This window comes from Cebus imitator, unplaced genomic scaffold (assembly GCF_001604975.1).
Source record: "Cebus imitator isolate Cc_AM_T3 unplaced genomic scaffold, Cebus_imitator-1.0 Scaffold82, whole genome shotgun sequence".
Lineage (NCBI taxonomy): Eukaryota > Metazoa > Chordata > Mammalia > Primates > Cebidae > Cebus > Cebus imitator.
This window is the reverse complement of record NW_016107397.1, coordinates 10132942-10140519: the sequence shown is the minus strand read 5'-3', so window position 1 is coordinate 10140519 and position 7578 is coordinate 10132942. Positions and strand designations below refer to the sequence as shown.

Below are 7578 nucleotides of genomic sequence, written 5' to 3'. Positions count from 1 at the left end.
AAAAGAAAAAGAGGCAGGATATCGGTCTGTCACCAAAAAAAAAAAAAAAAAGAAAAAAAGACTGCACACACACCAATCATAACCTTGTAAGTGCAGTTAGCTCAGTAAGTACAATATTTCCAAAAAGACAACTATGGGGAGAAAAACATGAAGATAACGACCAGCTCAGACCCAGCTGGGGCTTGTGACCACGCCTACCTGCTCCTGTGTGTCCCAGGCCTTAGGCAAGTCACCCATCGTCGCCCCATTTCCTGTCTAAGCTGGGATTAGTGACGCTGCCTTCTCAGTTGCGGGGACCTAGAAGGCAGCGATGGGCTTCCGTCCCTAGGTTGCAGCCCGAAGCTGGCACGTAGTAGGATTAGGTCTGTGTCCAGCTGCCACACACACTACCTTACCAGGTGGCCTCAGGAGGCAGGAAAGGGTGATGGGCCCATTTCACAGGGGGAAGAACCGAGGCAAAGAAAGGCAGTAGAGACTCATGCTTCTGCTTTAGTAGCTCCTGCCGTGGGCTTGACATGGGAACTCTTCCCATAAGCTCTGCCCCTGCTGTCCTGGGGCACTGTTTGCCTATGGAATCCAGCTCTCCTCTTGGCCTGGTTCTCAGCAACCCTGGGAACTTTTAGAGCCTCTGGTTTATGCTAACTGCGGTTGGGTAGCTGCTGGCCAGAGCCCTAGAGAGAGAGTGTATCAGTTAGTGCTGGGTAACAGCCCCGAATGCATGGCTTCACATTTCCTTAGTATTAAAGGGCCTATGGCCTGGCCAGGCAGTACTGCTCTCAGTGTTGGGCCTGGCATGTCCTGGCTGGGCTCACTCACACATCTGTGGGCAGCTGGGAGCTTGGCTGGGAACTAGCTAAGCTAGTTGGCCTCAGCTCGGGTGACCCAGGCTCCATACGCCCTCTTACCTTCCAGTAAAGCAGCCCAGCTCGTCGTTCTCATGCTGTAGCAGGAGCCAGAGAAAGCAGGCAGAGGCCCGCATGTCCCTGGAGGCCTAAGCTTAGAGCCAGCAATGTCACTGCTGTCACCTTTTATTGGCTACAGCAAGTCATAAGACAGGCTCAGATTGAAGGATGGGGAAGTAGACTCCACTTCTAGATAAGAGCTGGGACAAAGTCACAGAGCAAAGGGCATGGTGATTCAGGGAGGAATGGGGCATCGGGGTCACTTTTGTAATTGGTCTACCACAGAGGGGAGCCCCCCTTTGAGAAGGTGAGTGGTTGGGCCTTGGTGCTTAGGGAGCCACGAACCAACCTGCTAGATGGGGCCTTCAGGGGGGCGGCCAGATGTCAGTTTAGCCTCAGGACTCACTCACCCTCCTGCAAGCCCATGTCTTGGGCAACATCGCATCCCCAGCTGCCTGCACAGAGTGGCTCTTCCAGAAAGTTTGTTGAATGACTGAGTGACCTAAGTCAGCTCCAGTGCCAGGCAGCCCAGAGGGACCATCCCAGAGCCTCCTTCTTGGGGTGCAAGCCCAGCTGGGCTTGGAGTGGGGGGTGTCTGCACTTGTGGGAGCCTCCCATGCCTGCCGGGAGCCTGAAGAGGCAGAGACCTCCTACCTCGCCCCCTCCGTGGGGACCCTTTTCCCCACACTTCTTGGTTCCTGTCGGAGCCAAGATGTGTCGCCATGGAAACTGCTTGGCAAACGCTGGCAGGCAGAGGCGGCCAACAGCAGCTTTCCTGATCGAGCTCCGGGCGCCGGCTAGAGCGACATCGCAGGACAGTGGTGTGAGCAAGCACACCTGGCTGTGGGTGTGACACGCGTGGGGACAGAAGCCAGGTGGCTGCAGGAGGGCGTGCGGGGAGGTTGGGGCGCTCCGGCGTGCGTGCTGCCACGTGTGTGCATGTGTGCATGTGCGTGTGGGTGTGTGCATGCCTGTGCGTGTACCAACGGTGCAGCCGCATCGGGGCGTGTGTGCTCTGAGTGTGATGGCCGCGTGGGCCGGTGCAGGGGGTTTGCAGGCAGGGGGGTGTCTGAGTGTCGCCGTGACCTGCAGCAGCACAGCTGCCTGGATTGAGCACCCACTGTCGGCTGGACATTGAACCAGGTGCTGACAGGACTGGCAGAGGTGGCTGCTGCCCTCGTCCCCAGCCTGCAGTCCTGGGCGAAGGCCGACGCTGAACAGGTACGTGTAAGAGTTGCCAAAGTGCATGCCAGGAGGGTCCTGGGAAGAGACAGCTGTGGGGCCCAAAGCCTAAATGTGGGGTGAGAAGCATCCAGGCCACTGGTCCAGGTGGAAGGCATGGCCCAGGCAAGGGCTGGGAGGCCAGGGAGGAAAGGACAGAGTCTGGAGCCCAGGAGAATCAGCGAGGGGCCATGGCCCTGAAGGAGGATAGGGCTTAATCTGAGTGGAGGAGGCCCAGCTGAGGGTGCAGGGTGCCAGGACAGCAGGGTGCCTTCTAGGCAGAGGGACCCTGGAGGTAGGAACTAGGGATGTGAGACCAGGGCAGACAGAGCCAGGGGGACGCAGCTGACAGCTGGAGCTGGTGAGATGTGGTCTTTGAAAGGCTTCCTCTTCGGGGCAAGTAGCTTGGAAAGGGGTGTGTGCAGGCCGAGGAGTCTGCAGCCAGCCTGGCTTGGGGGGCAGTTGAAAGCTATTTGGGAAGTTGATTAGATAGATGCTCCTTGGTGACAGTGGCACTTGGAGGAGGAGGGTAGGGCTGGCATGATGAGGATTCCTGGGATGGGAGGTGCTGAAGGAGAAGGTCTGGGTGCTTGTGGCACCCCCAGAGTTGTCTCACCAGGGGGCTGCTTCTGGAGCTCCCATAACAGGCGCTTGGCTCTCTGGGCACCTGCCTGGGTCTCTGGCCCCACAGGCTCCCTGAGCCCTGTCAGGCTGGGCAGGTGTGCAGCGCACTCAGCAGGCGCTGGAGATCCTGGCTTTTGTAGGCTTCTTCGGGCACCCCTGGGAGCCCAGACGCCCAGCAGCTTCAAACTGTGAAGCCTCCAGAGGGGGCCAGGCATGTCCTTGGCACCCCTGGCTGTTCCTTGCTGCCCAAGTTCCCCTCTGTGGCTGGGGTTGCTGGAGACCTCCAAGGAGCAGGGGCTCCCTGCTCATTTTCAGCCTGACTCCAGCTCTGGGGGTGTGGGAGGCAGAGGTGATGGCTCAGGAAGGTCTTGGCTGCTGCAGGCTGGCTCTGGCTACTTGGGCTATACCGCAGGGCCAGGGGTTCGGACACCTCGTGCTGGCCACAGAGCTGGGGCCTCTCATGCACCTTGCAGGCCTGCCCGACGAGGCCCATGCACTCACTGGGGGCTCCTTCCCAGGGCGTACCCCCCATGGATGCTGCTGGGCCTCCCTAGCAACCCCACTGGCCAAGCCTGGGACCAGGCATGTCTGAGGACTCTGAGGGCGTTTCCCAGGTCCATGGTGTGGCCTTGGGTGAGCACCCTGGCCAAATCACCAGACACCAGGCCTTTGGGACCCCTGCATCCGCCAAAACGGTGTTGACCCACAGGCACCAGGCAGCAAAGCCTTCAGATCAGAAACCTTCGAGGACCCTGAGTGCTGATTGTTTGCATCCCTGCCCACGGATGCCCCCTCATGGCCAATCCCGTCCATCTTAGAACCCCGTTTCAGAGCTGAGGATGCAGGGCTGGAGGGGGCACAGCTGAGCTTCAGGCCTGAAAAACCCAAGTCGGCCTGGCCAGCGCATGCCTGACCATGGGCACCTGGAGTGCAGAGGTACAATCATGGCTCACTGTAGCCTTGACCTCCCCAGGCTCAGATGATCCTCCCACCTCAGCCTCCCAGACAGCTGGGGCTACAGGCACATGCCACCATGCCCAGATAATTTTTAAATTTTTTTGTAGAGATGGGGGGGGGGTGGGTCTTGCTATATTGCCCAGGCTGCTCTTGAACTCCTGGGCTCAAGAGATCCACCTGACTTGGCCTCCCAAAGTGCTGGGATTATAGATGTGAGCCACCTCACCCAGCCAAGTCTTTGTTATTCTTGTTGTTAGGGTCCCACTGCAGGGCTGTGGGGAGGTCTACAGGCAACTCAGAGTCAAGACAGACCCTGACAGGGACAGAGGTTGCAGGGAGCTGCCATCGGAGATTCACTCCCATGTGCCTGGCCCGTGTGTGTGTCTTTCCCTGTAGGAGAAGCTACATGTCCGGATTCTCCCAGGGCCCCTGACCACACACAGCACAAGAGGGTAGGAAATGGGGATGGAGGGAGGAGGAAGATGGTGACAGAGAGTGAGGCTGAGAGAACAAGAGCGCCAAGACAGACAGAGAGAGATACAAACACAGGAGACAGAGAGAGAGATGGGCAGACGGCCCCTCCCCCGGCCCTCAGCCTTGGCTGAGTCCACAGGGAGCCCCAACAGTGGGGGAGGGGTCTTGGGGGAGCGGGCTAAGGGCCCCACTGTATGTACTGGGGCTCTGACTTTGTACTGAGTGTCCCCCAGCCCCAGCCACCATGGCTGTTCTCTGGAGGGAACAAGGGCTTTCAGAGCTGGGGACCCGGCGTGAATACTAATCCAGAAGCTCAAAGGGCGGCCTCACAGGCTGGGCACGGGGAGGCTGGGCCGGGGCCAGGACCAGCTGAGCCTGTCTGGGAACTGGCCCTCCTCGGCCCCCACCCTGCAGTGGGATGCTCCTGGTGTTGGGGGGCTCCTGTTCTCCCCTCAGGTCTGAGATGGTCCCCAGCTACCCCAGGACAGGGTGCGGGGGGTACTGTAGCTCTGGTGGTCGGGGCTTTGGTGTCCAGCACCAATGACACTGGGTGGGCCCCCAGCACACAGTCCCTTGAAGAGTGGCTGCCCGGGAGGTGTCAGGCCGATGGGAGGGTCCTTAGCTTTGCTTTGCGTTCCTACAGTGCTGCAATGACAGCTCCAGGAAAGCCCGGGGAAACTGAGGCATGGGCAGGGAGCCCATGTCAGGGAGGAGGCCTTGACTGTGCTCTGTGCTAGGATACCCCACGTCCCACAGGCAGTGCTGGAGTCCGGCCCTGTGCGCCCTGCCTGTGCTGGAATTCATATCCCTTTGCCTCCCACCTGGACATCACCTGCTGCACCCAGGAGACCTCAGTGCCAGGCTGAGGAAACCCCTGCTTGGGCCATGCACGGCTCCCCTGCTGTGTTCCAAGCCCCTTTACCCCCAAGCCCCTGGCCCTCAGCAGCCCCGTCCCTGGAGGCGGCCTCATCTCTTCTTCAGCTTCTCTGGTGCTGCCCCACTTCCTGCACCCATCTTTGCCCAGAGCCCTGCACCAATTCTGACAGGCAGGCCTCTGCTCACTCGGTTCCTTCCACCTGGCACACCCCATCTCTGCCCTCGACCCGGGCTCATCTTGCTGTGCAGCGAAGCCAGCCTCAGCTCCATCCTCCTCTGTCCCCACAGCGCTATCTGCCCACACCCTTGCCTGCTGGCTTTGGAGCAGGGCCGAGCTGCAGAGAGGCCAAGTCCCTGTCCTGCGGCCCAGCGCCCGGCACACACAAGGGCTCGTGTTTGCTGAGTGAGCAGCTGCCGTTTCTCAGGACTCTGTGTGCCAAGCACCCTGCGAGAGTGCTTCTCATCCTTGTAAAACCTGTGTGAAGCATTTTCCTCTTTTCCAATGTGGATGAGTTTCCTGTGGCTGCTGTGACAAATGACCACAATGGCATGCCTTCAAACGGCACACATTTACTGTCAGTTCTGGAGGGCAGAGATCCAAAGTCGAGGCTGGGGCAGGGCCAAACCTCCCCTGAGGGCTCCAGGGGAGGGTCCTTCCCGCCTCTTCCTGGAGCTTCTGCGGGCTCCAGGTGTCCCTGGCTTGTGGCTGCAGCACTCTCATCTCCACCTTCTTCTGTGTCTCTGTGTCTTCTACTTTCTACCTGTTTTTAAAATTTTTTGTAGAGATGGGGGTCCCACTATGTTGCCCAGGCTGTTCGCCAACTCCTGGGCCCAGGTGATCCTCCTACCTTGGCTTCCCAAAGTGTTGGAGGTGACAGGCCTGAGCCACCTCGCCCAGCCTTTTTCTCTCTTTTTAAAAAATTGTTGGCTGGGTGCAGTGGCTCATGCCCGTAATCCCAGCACTTTGGGAGGCTGAGGCGGGTGGGTAACTTGAGGTCAGGAGTTCAAGACCAGCCTGGCCAACACAGTGAAACCCCATCTCTACTAAAAATACAAAAATTAGCCGGGTGTAGTGGCACGTGCCTGTAATCCCAGCTATTTGGGAGCCTGAGGCAAGAAAATCACTTGAAACTGGAAGGCAGAGGTTGCAATGAGCCGAGATCACGTGACTGCATTCCAGCCTGGGTGAAAGAGTAAGACTCTGTCTCAAAAAAAAAACCAAATTGTTATTATTTTTTACATTGTCTTGTTTCTCCAATGGGGAGCCTCCTTCTGTCTCTTATAAAGTCACTTGCCATTGGATTTAGGGCCCCCCGACCCAGGGTGATCTCCTCTATATCTGCAAAAACTCGGTTTCCAAATAAGCTTCCATTCTGAGGGTGCAAGTGGGCACATCTTTTGGAAGCCACTATTTAACCCACTCTGGGGAAACTGAGGCAGGGGAGGACGCTGCTTCCCCAGGCCACACAGCTCTCTTTTGACCTCAGGTCGGCCCCAGTCAGAGGATGGTGACGAGGATGAAGGTGAGAGCGGGCCCCTTTGTCCATCACTGAGAGGACAGGGGTCCCACATCACTGCCTCTTTATAGAATAGACTCTGATGAGGTGGCTTCAACCAGAGAAGGGTGATCAGTCTGCTGGCGTGGAGACCAATGTGTCCCGGGTACAGGGTGGCTGGGTGGACAGGGTGTTGGCTGCCTGAAGCCTTGGCTGGCGGGGACCGGGTCATGAGCAGGCTGCCTCTGTGTTCCAGGGGTCCCGGCACCGGCCCCAGTGCCACCCATCTTGGGGCACCTAGGAGGGGCCCTGCTCATTTGGGCTTCCAATCTCCCAGGTTGACCCAACACACAGAGGAGGAACGGTCACTCCAGGCTCAACACAGAATATCTTTTCCAGTGGATCCCACCCCTGTAGCTATTCAGAGGGGTGTGGGAGGATATTCCACGACTACTTTGTTGTTGTTGTTGTTGTTTGAGATGGAGTCTCACTCTGTCACCCAGGCTGGAGTGCAATGGTGTGATCTCAGCTTACTACAACCTCCACCTCCCAGGTTCAAGTGATTCTCCTGCCTCAGCCTCCCCAGTAGCTGGGACTACAGGCACGTGCCACCACGCCTGGCTAACTTTTGCATTTTTAGTAGAGATACGATTTCACCATGTTGGCAGGCTGGTCTCGAACTTCTGACCTCAGGTGATCCAGCTGCCTTGGCCTCCCACGACTTCTTTGTAATAAGCAGTTTTAGGACAAAACATTTAGTCCAGGCTCCGTGGCTCATGCCTGTAATCACAGTAATTCGGGAGGCCAAGGTGGGTGGATCAGTTGAGATCAGGAGTTTGAGACCAGCCTAGCCAACATGGTGAAACCCTGTCCTTCCTAAAAAATACAAAAATTAGCCAGGTATGGTGGCGGGCACCTGTAATCCCAGCTACTCAGGAGGCTGAGGCAGGAGAATTGCTTGAGTCTGGGAGGCGGAAGTTGCAGTGAGCCAAGATCATTCCACCTCACTCCAGCCTGGGCAACAGAGC

At 57.9% G+C, this 7578-nt stretch overlaps 1 protein-coding gene across 3 annotated transcripts in view; it reads left to right on the top strand.

Annotated features, from left to right (window-relative positions):
- The first annotated feature begins 1486 nt into the window (after nt 1-1486).
- The window catches only part of AMZ1 (archaelysin family metallopeptidase 1), a 38925-nt gene continuing 32833 nt past the window's right edge, over nt 1487-7578 (top strand). Inside the window, exons 1-2 of one of the 3 annotated variants that reach the window (XM_037740382.1) lie at nt 1487-1777; nt 1998-2123. The gene's annotated coding sequence lies outside the window, so the exon portion shown is untranslated. Of the gene's footprint in view, nt 2124-7578 lie in introns of all 3 variants that reach the window. The other 2 variants (XM_017533788.2, XM_037740383.1) reach the window with 2 other exon arrangements.